Below are 14,657 nucleotides of genomic sequence, written 5' to 3' on the forward strand. Positions count from 1 at the left end.
AAAGAAGTATGTGTTATTGCAATAGGAATACGTGTACAGGAGCTCAAGAAGTTATGCTTTCAGATTGTACAGGAATGAATGGTGAAAGCAGAAAAGAGACCTGATTCTTTCAGAGAGGATTGTGTTTTAAATATTATGGTACAGCAGATAGGCACTCACTACATTCCTGATTTTGAACGTTATTCAAGGGCCGCACTTTTGCAACTGACCTCTGTGACAGACTGTACCTCAAGCTAAACAAATAAGTAGAAGGAAAAGAAACCCTGTGTCTCAACTCGAGGGAGTCGCTGTCAAAATTTGACAAATGACTGAGGAAGTGCTTGTTGAGTGATTGTTTTATGACAGGGCCCAGTGGCAGGCAGTCTCTGAACTGTGGAAGTGTGGTGGTGATTAGATTCACAGGTGCTGAGGTGTAACTCCCCAGCCTAGGAACCAAACACATCAAGTAACACAATCTATCCTCTGACCAGTGCTCTTTTGCACAGCACTAAATCCATCCATACAGCAAGTCCATATTTCACCGTGAGACCTCTCCTGTGCACATTCGCACATCAGAATTTACAGCAGAGAAGCGGGTCAGTCTGCACTAATAGTCTGTGTTTCCCTTTCCTTACCCTTCTATTGTTTGTCAATGTGTTTATTTGACTTTCCTTCAAATACATCAATGCAATTCGCCTCAGCTGTTCCTTAGAGAAATACAGCATAGAAACAGGATCTTCAGTGCACCCACTCACTGCCAACTATTAAGCACCCATTTTTAAACTAATCCTAACCTTGTCCATTTTATTCTCCCCACATTCCCATCAAATCCCCCCTCCCAGAAACTAGTAGCAAGTGACCCATTCTCCCATTCCCAGAATTAAAGGTACCTCTCCTGATTTTACCAATTGATTTGTGCCTTAGCATCCATTGACTTCCTCTGGTAGAGTTGCCAGCTTTGGTTGGATCCTAGAGATGTCTTTACCTTGCATCTCCAACCATGGTCCAGCTCCAATCTCTTTGACTGGTTGACCAATAAATTATTCCTAACTTGCCACCTTTTCAGGAACATATTCTTCATGATCCAGCTGGTACTGAAGTAGTTTTTGTTTACCCCTTCAGCTTCTATAGTTTTATTACAATTGCAACAAGAGCACTGAAAAAAATTGTTACCTCTGATGATTTATCTTTAATTCCCACAGATTGGGGGGGATTGACAATCTCAAATCTCAGCAGTCAAAGGATTCCAGTATGCAAAGTAAATAGGGTTTAAGACGTCTTTTATTAATCTACATACAGTAGCAAATTGAAAGCAACCAGCCATACATTAATCAACTGTATATAAATTAAATGGCTAAAACAGCTAAAAATGAAAAGGTTGAACTACCATTGCATGATTTATGTTCTTAGTCAAGGAAAAGAAATGGATGATACCTGTATTGATTGTAATTAGGCCGATGGTGATATATTATCGAGGCAGAGGTCACGGGGGTCAGTGAATGCTGTCTGCTGCTCCTGGCAAAAGCATTATCAGACTGAGAGGGTCACATTCCTAATTCAGGTTCAGCTCATGGTCTTTGTTCATTCAGATCCCAGGACCCAAATTATTATTTATTTGACACAATATCTGAATTGAAGTTCTGAAGATTAGAGGGATCTGACACAGCTCAGACAGACCATTTGCTCAGGGCGGGGGAGGGTTAAGTACCAAGGGATACAAATTTGAGAGTTAAGAGTGTGGGAGGAAGGAGAGGTCAAGGAATGTCTTTTTAACTGAACAGATAATAGACTTGCTGAATAAGTTCCAGGGAACGTGATTGATATAGGCCATATATGGGGGTTAAGTAGGCAATTAGATGCGTTTGTGGAGAGAGATTGGTCATTGTGATGAAAGCTGGGAGCATGGATTGTAGTTGATCAGAAGATTCTTGGCTTTAATGTATGATACAGAATGATATTAAATGTGGCCAAAATAAACTGAATAACAAACAATTCTGTATCAATCTTAAGATCCACAGAATCATTCTTTGGATGTAGACGATACAGATGAGGTTTATGTTCATTGTCCACCCCTAGTCACTCTGAGATGGTGCTGGTGGGTTGACAGCGAACTACTGGTCCGCAGGATAGAACTCAATGTCATTCAGAGGATAGTTAAGACTCAATAACATTGGTAAGGGTTGGACTTGCATGTTAACCAGTCAAGATACCGACAGAATTTTTTTCACCTGAAGGACTTTAGTGGATCAGTTATTTTTTCATGATCCAACAGTTGGTTTTAAAATGAATTCGGATTCTCCAGCTGCTAGGGTTGTATTTGAACTAACTTTCTCTGAATTATGCTGACCTCCTATGCAAATTACAGTAAAACTTCCTTAATCTGGCACCATCAGTGCCCGACGAGCAGATTTGCTGGATTATGCAATGTTATTTTATTAATGCTTCAACACGCTTGTGGAACAGGGGGATCACAGAGTACAGGTACATGGGTCCTTGAAAGTAGCATCACAGGAAAACAAGGTGGTGAAGAAGGCTTTTGGCACGCTGGCCTTCATCATTGGGTAGAGAAGTTGGGATGTTATTTTGCAGTTGTACAAGACATTGATGAGGTCGCATTTGGTATATTGTGTTCAGTTTGGTCACCCTGCTGTAGGAAAGATGCCTTTAAGCGGGAAAGAGTGTAGAGGAGATTTACAAGGATGTTGCTGGGACTCAGGGACTGAGTTATGAAGAGACGTTGAGCATTTTGGGTCTTTATTCATTGAAGCATAGGAGAATGAGACGTGATCTTGTAGAGGTGTATAAAATTACGAGGGACATAGATAGGGTCAATGTGCACAGTCTTTTTCCCAGGGTTGGGGAATCAAGGACTAGAGGACATAGGTTTAGATGAGAGGGGAGAGATTTAAAAGGAAGCTGAGGGGCAACTTTTTTACCCAGAGAGTGGTCAATATATGGAATGAGTTGCCAGAGGAAGTGGTTGAGGCAGGTACATTAACAACATTTAAAAGGCACTTGGACAGGTCCATGGATCAGAAAGGTTCAGAGGGACATGGGCCAAACACAGGCAAATGGGACTAGCTTAGATGGGCACCTTGGTCAGCATGGACCTGTTGGGCTGAAGGGCCTGTTTCCGTGCTCTATGACACTTATGATTCACTTGCTGTAAAAGATGTGACATAGTAACGTTTCAGTGAAACTAATGATTTTAAAGAGAGCATGGGAAACAAAACCAGGTGAGTTTAAAGGGAGCATGGGGACTAGGGCCCCAGTGAGTGACAGGGAGGGCAGCAAACATCACTCGGTAAGTCAGAGGCCCAACCAATGGTATTTCGGAATGGTCTGATAGCAGATTATCAGAGTTTCACCTTAAGTAATATTGTGAGGTCCTGGAATGTGTGGAATATGAAAAGAGCACAGGTATTGTACAGTCTTGTGCATTGTAAATTATATTCCCCACATTCTTCGAATCCTTCACTGGATTTGCATTCCTTTAATTGTGGATTACAGGGCACCTTTGATTTGAGTCTTCCACCACTGAGGACCATTTCTCAAGCTGACTGGGTACTGGGGGTGGAATTCCATGTATAAACCTCCCTTCTCCTTAAGGTCTACTGCCCTTCTGATCAAGCTTTAGGTTCATGTGTGCTAATATCTCATGATACGCTGTCTAGTGACAGTCCGATGCAGTTCTTTGAGATGCAAGCTGCAGCCACGGAGCTGTCTGCTCATGGCTAGGAGAGGGAGAGGGTTGGAGGGTGGGAAAGGAGTAGTTTTTGGGAGGACTCAGTGACAACTGTGGCCTTCAGGTTTCCTATGCAGTGGGAGGAGACGTTCCTGCACATTTGGGGAAGGAAATACTGCGGGGTTGACGTGTAGTTTAATGGCCACTGGCATCCTGTTCACAATAGCTGTTGTGTGCCCAAGAGAGCAGGCTGATCCCAGCTGGATCCACCCAGGGGTCTGAAACAGGTGTCAGGCTGCTGCCTTGAACAATGACCCGGTGCATGTTTCAGGATTTCCCCAGGGAAGACTGACAAACAGGCCAGACCCAGCACACAATGTCAGTGAGGAGGTACACCACACGACGTCAGTGAGGAGGTACACCACAGAATGTCAATGAGGAGGTACACCACACAGACCTCAGTGAGGAGGTACACCACACAATGTCAGTGAGGAGATACACCACACAGACCTCAGTGAGGAGGTACACCACACAGCGTCTGGTCTGTACAGCTCACACAACACTCATGCAATTGGGCTTTCAGGTCTTTGGTTTCATTTATGTTTCCTCTACCATTGTCTCCTTGGAAACAGTTTTGGAGTCGATCTTTCACTGTTATCCGATTTGTTTCCAAGCGTATTGATCTGTAATTCATTGGTAGCAGTATTTGGACACAGTCTGTGTTCTGGGCAGAAATGACTTACACAACACAGATAATACAATAACAAAATCAGAAAATGCTGGAAACACTGCAAGTCAGGCAGCGTATGACAAAGGATCTTCAGCTTGAAGCACTAATTCTGTCGCTCTCCCCACAGATGCAGTCTCACCTGCTGAGTGTTTCCAGCATTTTCTGCTTTTATTTCAGATTTCCGGCAGTTGCAGTTCTTTGATTCTCCAATACTGCTTAATGTCAGATCCAGATGTTCACTGACACCAATGTTCACTTAACAGGAGAAAGTATCGACACAGGTGTTCTAGCACTTATGCCATTAACAATCATCGATAGGACTGGATCTTCACTGCCATGTTTATCAGGAGATTGGATGGTGTAACACACCATCCTGTGGGAGACGGCATTAAGGAGAAGGAAGGGAACTTTGTAAATAAAGTTGTGTAAAATATAGAGATCTCACTGGCTGATCACAGCATGGTGCAACGAGTCTCACTGGATCGAGCAGTGTATGCTGTGGGGACTCACTAGATTGTGCAGTGCGTAACATGGGGAGTTCACTGGATTGAGTGGTGTATGATATGGGGAGTTCGCTGGATCAAGCTGTGTGTGGCATGAGAAGTCTCACTGTATCCAGCAATGTGTGATGTATGGAGTCTCACTGACTCCAGTTGTGTGATGTAGGAAGTCTCATCTAATCCAGGGGTGTGTGACATGGGAAGTCTCACTGGATCCAGCTGTGTGTGATGCAGGGGGTCTCACTGGATCCAGCTGTGTGTGATGCAGCGAGTCTCACTGGATCCAGCTGTGTGTGAGATAGGTCAATGGGATTTTCAGCCAAAAACCTGATCAGTACAGTCATGGCCCCTAACCACAATCACAGAAAGGTCCTGGCATCAGAGGAGACCATTCAGTTATCAAGTCCTGCCCATCTCTACATCGGAGCAATTTATATAATCCCACCATCTGCCCCTTCCTATAGCCCTGGAACTTTTTCTATTAGGAAAAAACAGTTCCCTTTTGAACATGATGATTGAATCTGCCACCTCTGGCATCTGCAGCAATGCATTTCAGACTCGAGCCACTCAGTTGTGAGAGCCACGGGGTCTGGTAATGTTGGAGTCTTGGTATTAATGCCCCATGAGTATCGATGGATGCCTGTCGATAGTGGCCTCTCACCAGCAATGATTTATTCAGTGATTACAGCATCACATTCGTACAATATTACACTATTCCATGATTCACACTATTTACAGTTTCAAATTATAGTACAGTCATCTCTATCCAGAATGCACTTGAGCCCCTGAGGCACCCACCAGTCCTGGAAATCCCCCATTGTACCCATAGATACCGTGTGCTCCTTCTCCAGGGACACATGGACACAGATGTAACCCTGCAAGAGGAGCAGGCAATCAGATCGGGCAGAACCTTTGATTGCCCACCACCTAGACCCATAAATGGCCACCTTGGCCAGGCCCAGGAGCAAACCGACCCGGAGATCCCCAGGGCGACCCACCCCCCCTCCACACTGGGTGACGGATCGTGAACAGGTAGCAGCAAGTGACACAAAAGTGACATATCCATTGGTTAGGTGGCAGTCACATGGTCAATGGTCACCATTCTGTTGTGAGTGATGGGTACATTTGCAAGTTAGTATGTGCTAAACACCTGCTATTTTCGACTGTATCAATTTAAGTCAACTATTTTCCCAAAGTGTGGTGCAGCTCAGCATCATTTTCAGTAGAGTTTCAGTCACTCCTCATAGCAAGTGAGAAATGTCTTTGGAATTGTCTTTCTCAAAGGGCAGTGGAAGCAGTGTTTGAATATTTTTAAGGTATCTGTTCAAATTTGTTTTATATTCAAAAATTGAAAAATATAATACAACAATAGCAGAAGGTTTGCACTTATATAGGAAGAGTCAAGGTGTGAGGATGCCCCAAAGCATCCAAATATCATCACTCTTGTAAAGTAAGAAAAGCACAGCAAAATCTGTAAAATCTGCATGGCCTATGAATGGATAATTTGACAACTTTGGTTGAGGGATAAATGTTGGCTAGGACACTGAGGAGAACTTTTCTCCAAACAGTGTCATCAAATCTTTTTTACCCACCTGCAAGAGCAAATGAGGTTACAGATTAATACATCAACTAATTGATGGCACACTCAACAGAGCAGTTCACCATCACCAATACACTGCCTAGACCTGCTCTAGTCTCTGGACAATGACTCAGGGCTGTGTGTATTGATTGACCGAGCCTCTCTGACACTGTGGACAAGTATATAAAGGGTGCACTTGAGATATAACCCAATTTTCCACTTGATAGTCCATGTTGCAGATCCCACTGCACATAAAGCAGCAGGCAGCTGCATCATGGGACATGGAAGAGTGTCTGGAGAAGTAGCTTAATGTTGATAAAGATGCAGCCTTCTGTCTCTGGCAGTGAAATGCCCTCTGGCATGGCCACAAAAGGCCACTTACAAGAACAACTTAGGAATAGGCTACCTGGCCCCTCAAGCCTGGTCTGCCATTTAATAAGGTCACAGCTGATCTTATTGGAACCTCAGCTCCACCTTCCTGTCCACCCACAATGACCTCTCACTTAAAAGGTCAGGCAGCACTGGTGGAAAGAGAAACACCAAGATAGAACAGGGACTAAGGATCTAAACCCCGAACTGTTTCTCTTTCCACCATTGCTGCCTGACCTGCTGAGTGTTTCCAGCATTTTCTGTTTTTGTTTCAGATTTCCAGCATCTGCAGTTTTTTTTAATTTTCAAAACCTTGCGTATCAAGCATCTACCTTTGCCTTAAAAATATTCAAATACTCTGCTTCCAGCACCCTTTGAGGAAGAGGGTTCCAAAGACTCACAATCCCCTTAGAGAGAAAAAAAATCACTATCTCTGTCTGAAAAGGGCATGGCGGCTTATTTTTAAGAGTGACCCCCAGTTCTAGATTCTCCAAGAGGAAACATCCTCACTCCATCCAACCTGTCAAGCAAGTCACCCATCTTCTTTTGAACTCCAGTGGATACAACATTATCTATCCTCATGTATCAGTTCTGTAAACCTTCTCTGAATTTCCTGCAACATGTTAATGTCCTTCATTAAATAAGGAAAAAGATAGTATACACAGCACTCCAGATGTAGTCTCACCAAGGCCCTAATTCATTGAAGTAAAAATCAATTCCCCAAGCAATAAATGATAACATTCTGTTAGCTTTCCTAGCTTCTCATTCTACCTGATACTAGCCTTTTGTGAATCGTGCACTAGGGCGCACAGATCTCTTTGCATCTCAGAGCTCTGCAATCTCTCATCATTTAGATTATGTGGTTGTTCTTACATTTCCTGCAGTTTCCTTCATTCGCCAGACCTTTTCCCACTCATTTAAACCTACAGACAGATGGGACGAGCTCACCTTCGCTGGCATCGACGTGTCGAGCCATTGGGCCAGTCTCCATGCTGTATAACTCTATGATTCTATGATCTACATCCCTTGGTAGACTCTTTATATCCTCTTTGCAACCTACTTTCCTACCCACCTTTGTGGCATCAGTGAATTTAGCAACCATGACTTTGATGCTGTAATCCAGGTTATTTAAATAAATTGTAACACATTGAGGCCTCAGCACAGATCCCTATAATGTATCACAGCTTCCCGATCAAGTAAAAGAACCACTTACGTCTACAGACCATAACCTCAGCTGCTCCCCACCTCAACACCCCACCCACCCGAGTAATTGTCCTCGATCCTCTATTTCTGATGTAATGCCGCTTTCTCAGTGACATTGTCTGAAAGCACAAGTGTTAGGTTGGATATTTATGTTGATGACACCCCTCTTTAACCTCACTTGTACTAGATAAGTGGAATGTCATCCAACTCAGAAGTGTGGAAATATTAGCCGTGGTCTTGGGTCACTGGGAGAAATGCAATGCCTCTCCCTGACAGCTGTCTGAGGTCAATCATTTGCATGGTTGTGTAGTAATTGGCCCAAACTGATTTTTCAACTTTCCACACCATCCCCAATCCCATCCATTTCCAAATCCAGAATCAACTGCAGCGGAGAGCTGGTTTACTCTCGTCCCAGCTACCCAGTGCATCCTGGGCAGCCTTCCATCTTCCACCCCCTGCACACCGCAGCTTCCCTGAGATTCTGCTGCCTCCATCCACTCACACCTGGTGTTGGCAGACTACATGCCGGTCTTGTCACACACCTGTGGACCAGATTCTGCCGAATTTTAGCCAGTGTTTCCTGGCTTTCCATATCTGCCCTTGAAGTGCGCCGTAAGCACAGAACACACTGGAGTTCAGGGACTGGTGAGAAGAGAAATCACTGTGGAGATTACAAGTGGTTTCGGGGGGATTTAATAGAACCGTAATGAGCAGTTTTACTAAAGCGTACAAGAAGAAGGCAAGGAGGGTGTATCCAGAAAACACAGATCTCAGGCAGTTTCGCAACACAACAAGTAGGATGCTGCAAACTATACTTTTAAGTTACAGTTTATTAGCCACTGTACCTGAAATGTGCTGCCTGACCAGGCAGTGGGTGCAGATTCAATGGTAACTTTCAAAAGGGAATTGGATAAGTACTTGGAAAGGAATGGTTGTGGAGGTTGTGGACTGTGGGTCTAATTCAATATCACTTTCAAAGAATTAAAAATCAAAATATTGCAGATGCTGGAAATCCAGTATAAAAGCAGAGAATGTGGAAACTCTGAGCAGGCCAGACAGTGTCTGTGGTGAGAGAAATGGAGTTGCCTAACATGATTCCAGTGTTGGAATTAACACTGGAATCAGTCAAGAACCCTGGCCTCACCCTATCAGACGTGATCCCTATGTGCTATCCACCACCACCTCTCTTTCTTATGTTTCCAGTCCTGATGAAAGGTCTTTGACCTGAATGAATGACCTCTCTCTCTCTCTCTCTCGCTCGCATTCTCTCACTCTCTCTCTCTCTCCCTCTCTCTCTCTGTTTCCAGCATTTTGTATTTTTCTACCACGTTCATAGAACCAGCTCAGGCATTATTTACTCAATGGCCTCCTTCTACACTTTATTGTCACCAAAATTTTTGTCAGTTCTTTTGCCCCATCATACAAAAACACCACTTGTTTTTGTGAAGCTGGTCACTTCCCATTGACTGGTGACTGGTCACTACACGATAAGAAGGACATGGTTAATCCAGGGAGGGTACAGAAAAGACTCACAAGGATGTTGCTTGGATTGGAAGTCTTTAGTTATCAGGAGAGATTGGATAGGCTAGGTCTGCTTTCCCTGGATCGAAGGAGTCTGAGAGGTGATATGATAGAGTTATATAAAATTATGAGAAGCACAGATGGGGTAGATAGCCTGTGTCTGTTTCCCATGGTAGGGGTGTCTAAAACTAGAGGCCATGGGTTTAAGGTGAGAGGGAAGGGTATCTGGAATGAGCTGCCAGAGGTGGTGATGGAGGCAGGAACAGTAACAACATTTAAGAGGCATATGGACTGGAACTTGAACGAGCAGGGCACAGAGGGACATGGAATTACTGCAGGCATTGGGATTAGTATGGCGAGACAAGATGGTCAGCACAGACATGGTGGACCGAAGGGCCTGTTTCTATGCTGTACAACTCTATGACTCTATGACAATGTATGCTGCAACATTTTATATTAAGTTTAATAAGTGGTTTTGTATTATTAATATGGATGCAGAGAACAATAAATGATGAACTCACATTAACTTCATTTCACTCAGACCATAACTGGTTTGGTGTGAGAAGAAAGATGAGTCAGAGTTGTACAGTGCAGAAATGGATCCTTTGGCTCAACTCGTCAATGTCAACCGTGATACCTGCCTATGCTCATCCCGTTTGCTTGCATTAGGCCCGTATCCCTCTACTTCTTTCCTATCCAAGTTCATGTGCAAATGCCTTTTTTGATTTAATGCCTCTTGATTTAATGTCCTTAGTTGGCAAAACCTCATTGGGATCTCACACTTTTCTTGCAGTATTTCTGGGTGTGAGTTTGGAACGTTGTGTGTAAATAACTGCTGGGTTCAACTCTGGGTGTGACCTGTGACTACTGAACCACGGAGTGAGATCTGTGGGAGAGAACACTGATCTCTCTGAGGAGCAGGACGGTTATAAATTACATGGCATTACATAGAATTTACGGCACTGAAATAGACCATTGAACCCAAATGGTGCCTGCAGCAACATCAACACACCCTCTATTCCAACTTTCCATCTGCTTCACTAACTTGCCCTGAAATTCGCCCCAAATATTTCCATGCATTGATGATATCCATGTTTTCAGCTCTCAGTTGGTATGTACATTTCTTAATTCTTTATTAGATGTTTTTATAACCGGGCATGCATGCCCCAGTTGAAGACTCCTCAGTCAACAGATAATTTTCCTCCAAACCTACCCTATTAAGCCCTTCCATAATTTTCATGAGTTTTCAATCTCTTTTCTGGAAGGAAAACTTCCTAGCCAAGACTTATGCAGTGCCTGTGCATCCTTATTCCAGCAAGGGACCACATGCTGGGGTCTCTGTGGTGTTAGAGGAGGTTAATTCAATATCTCTGCTTCTGAAATCTGTTCCTCAGGAAATGACTCCTTGTGTATTGTATGCTTGATTTCACCCAGGTTGACTGTAATTGCATCTTTTGCCCACCTTAACTAATATTTTCAAAGGATTTTTTTATTTCAATTTTTTTCATAAAAATTTGCACAAAGTAACTATAAATACAATGCATGGCTTTCTTTACATTCACAGTGTACTCCATCTTATACATTCATACTGTTATCCAATCTATACATTTGTAGTCATACGTGGACATGTACAGCACAGAAATGGGTTCTTCAGCGCAACTTGTCTCTGCTGACCATGATGCCTGTCTATGCTAATCTAACTTGCCCACATTAGGCCTGTATACCTCTACTTCTTTCCTATCCAAATATCTGTCCAGATGCCTCTTAAACACTGTAATTGCATCTGCCTCCACCACCTTCTTTGGCAGCTTGCTCCAGATAACTACCATCCTCCATATGAAAAACTTGCCCTTCAGATCTCCTTAAATTTATCCCCTCTCATCTTAAACCTGTGCCCTTTAGTTCTAGACTCCTCTGTCCTGGGAGAAGGACTCTGACTATCTACCCTATATATGAGGTTTTATAAACCTCAAGCAGGTTACCCCTCAACCTGATACATTCTAGTGAGAATAAACCCAGCCTAGCCAATCTCTCTATATCACTGCAGCCCTCCATTCCTGGCAACATCCTGGTGAATCCCTTCTGCACTCTCTCTATTGCCACCACATCTTTCTTGTAGTGTTGTGATCAGAACTGTACACAATACACCAAGTGTGGTCTAACCGATGTTTTATACAGCTACAACATGACATCCCAACTCTTATACTCAATGCCTTGGGCTATGAATGCAAGCATACCAAATGCCATCTTCACTATTCAATCTTCCTGTGTCACCATTTTCAGAGAGCTATGAATTCCTACTCTAAAGTCCCTCTGTACATTGACACTCCTGAGGCCCTTGGCTTTTACTGTATATGTCCTGTTAGTATTTGACATCCTAAAATGCATTATCTCCCACTTTCTGGATTAAATTCCATCTACCACCACTCTGCCCGTCTATCCATATGATCTATGTCCCTCTGTATCCTTTCACAACCTTCTTCGCTATCCACTACTCCACTAATTTTTGTGTCAACAGCGAACTTACTAATCAGTCCACCTACATTCCCAACCAAGTCATTTATATATATGACAAGCAACAATGGTCCCAACACCCATCCCTGTGGTACTCCAGTGGTTACAGACTGCCAGTCAGAAAGGCATCCCTCAACCACTACCCTCTGCCTCTTATCACAAGCCCATTTTGGATCCAGTTTTCCAACACAGGCTTGGATCCCATATGCCCTGAACTTCTGGACCAATCTACCATGTGGAACTTTGTGAAAGGTCTTGCTAAAGTCCATGTAACCACACCTACCACCCGGCCTTGATCAATTTTCTTAGTTACCTCCTCAAACACCTCAATCAAATTTGTGAGACATGATTTTCCCTCCATGGAACCATGTGACTCCTCCTAATCGGTCCCTGCTTTTCCAAGTGAACATAAATCCTGTCCCTTAGAATTATTACCAATAATTTCCTTACTATTGAAGTAAGGCTCACTGACCTGTTGTTTCCAGGCTTATTCCTACTGCCCTTTTGAACAAGGAGACAACGTCAGCATCCTCCTGTCTTCTGGTACTTCGCCCCTGGCTAACAAAGATGCAAAAATCTCCTTCAGAGCCCCAGCAACCTCCTTCCTTGCTTCCCATTGCATCCTGGAATAGACCTCAGCAGGCCCTGGGGACGTACTCCTGTGGCCTAGAAAGTGCCAGTCGACAAAATTTACTTATGGACATCTCATTGTGCTGGAATTCCAATATGTTTTGGGCAAACCAAAGAATATCTATCTCCAACTTGAAGATCTTCCAGCAGCACTTAATGTTTGCTTTGGCATGAGTCCCTGGGAACAGCCCATAGATCAGAGGGTTACACAGCTGCTTGGATGAGAAGGACATTTGCTTCCTTTTCCAGCCTTTTCAAATCCACAGTCTGCAAAGAGGTGGGCAACTGTCTCATCATCATTGCAGCCTTCTTTGAGGGCAGCGTGCATTTAGTAAGGCACCAACTGTGTAGGGAGGATCTGATGGGAGGGCCCTTCTCACTGCCAGTCAAGCGAGGCCTTGTTGCTTGTTGTTGAGTTCTGGTGATGAGGCATTCTGCCAAATGTATTTGACAGTCTGCTCAGGGAATCATCCCACAGGAGGTATTGTGTCCTCCTCCTGCAATGCCTGCAGGACGTTCCATATAAAAATATGGAACGCTTCATGAACTTACGTGTCATTTTCGAAGGACAAGATCACAAGAAAATAGGAGCAAGAGTATGCCATTTGGCCCCTCAAGCCTGCCCTGTCTGATTTACCCCAGGCCTTAACTCCTCCTCTGTGCCAGTTCCCCAAAGCTCTCAATTCCCCAATCTTAACATATTTACTCATTGGGCTGGAAGGGCTTGTTACTGTATAAATAAAGTTTTTTTTAAATACTAGTGGTCCTACTATGTCTCCTACTATTCAGTGCTTTGCATTTATGGATATTGAACCTTTTCAACCAGCATCATTAAAACAGATTATCTGGTCAGTACCTCACTGCAGTTGATGGGTGTGTTCTGTTCATAAAGGGTTGCTGGTTGCCTGTGGCAAGGACTACACTTCAAAAGTCAGTTCTAATAAAAGGTCATTGACCTGACACTTTATGTCTGTCACTGTCTCCACAGATGCTGCCTGACCTACTGAATGTTTTCAGTATTTTGTGTTTTTATTTCTAAGGTAACTATCGATTATCAAATGCCTTGGGACAGTATGAAATTATGGAGTGTGTGATAACCACACTATCGAAGTCGGCACAGTAGCATAGCGGTTAGCATAATGCTATTACAGTGCCAGCAATCGGGATTCAATTCCCCCCACTGTCTGTAAGGAGTTTGTACGTTCTTCCCATGACTGCGTGGGTTTCTTCGGGTGCTCCGGTTTCCTCCCACATTCCAAAGACGTACGGGTTAGGAGGTTAACACAGGTGTAATTGGGCAGCACGGGCTCGTTGGGCCAGAAAGGTCTGTTACCATGCTGTATAAAGTTTTAAAAAAGGTCCTACTCACAATAACAGTCCTTTGTCCTCTTCTCTTGCAGGGTAAAGGCATGGAAGTCAGTGGAAGGAGGTGGGGTAAGGTCAGCCAGGAACACACACCCACAGACTGAAAAGAAATCCAGAGGCCCAAGGTTGTATCTAAACTGCCCACCTCCCTTTCTTACTCCTTCATGACTTTTACACATTTGTTCCCCCAAATTGCTCAGGCATGTTGCGAGCAGCACCCTGTAAATATGGAATGAAATTCTGTAAAATTTTTTTTGTTTTGCTTTCCCTGTACATTTCCTGTTTGTTATTTGTGTGAAGTACGTTTAAGTTTGTAACAGTTAAGTTTTGGAAAGTATTGTACTAAATGCACTCAATAAAAATGAATCAAACTGATCAAATTAAGAAAGGAGAATAGGTTCTTATTTATCTTGAAGACTGCTTTAATCATAAGAAGAATCTGGCTAAAGGAATCAGGGGCAGGACAGTTCTTTAAAGAGTGAGATTTTATGAAAGGGAATCCTTTGGTTTGAAAGAGCCGAAGAATCAAATTATAATGTTCAAAGGGAAAAATTTGCATTCCCATGAAAAAGTGGAGGAGAT

The 14,657-nt window shown here is 43.5% G+C and overlaps 1 protein-coding gene across 1 annotated transcript in view; it reads left to right on the top strand.

Moving 5' to 3' along the window:
- LOC127572111 (ephrin type-B receptor 1-like) overlaps positions 1-14,441 on the top strand; it is a 507,089-nt gene extending 492,648 nt beyond the window's left edge. Inside the window, 1 exon segment of the mRNA XM_052018998.1 lies at positions 14,111-14,441. The gene's annotated coding sequence lies outside the window, so the exon portion shown is untranslated.
- The last annotated feature ends 216 nt before the right edge of the window (positions 14,442-14,657 follow it).

Source organism: Pristis pectinata, chromosome 6 (genome assembly GCF_009764475.1).
Source record: "Pristis pectinata isolate sPriPec2 chromosome 6, sPriPec2.1.pri, whole genome shotgun sequence".
Classification (NCBI taxonomy): domain Eukaryota; kingdom Metazoa; phylum Chordata; class Chondrichthyes; order Rhinopristiformes; family Pristidae; genus Pristis; species Pristis pectinata.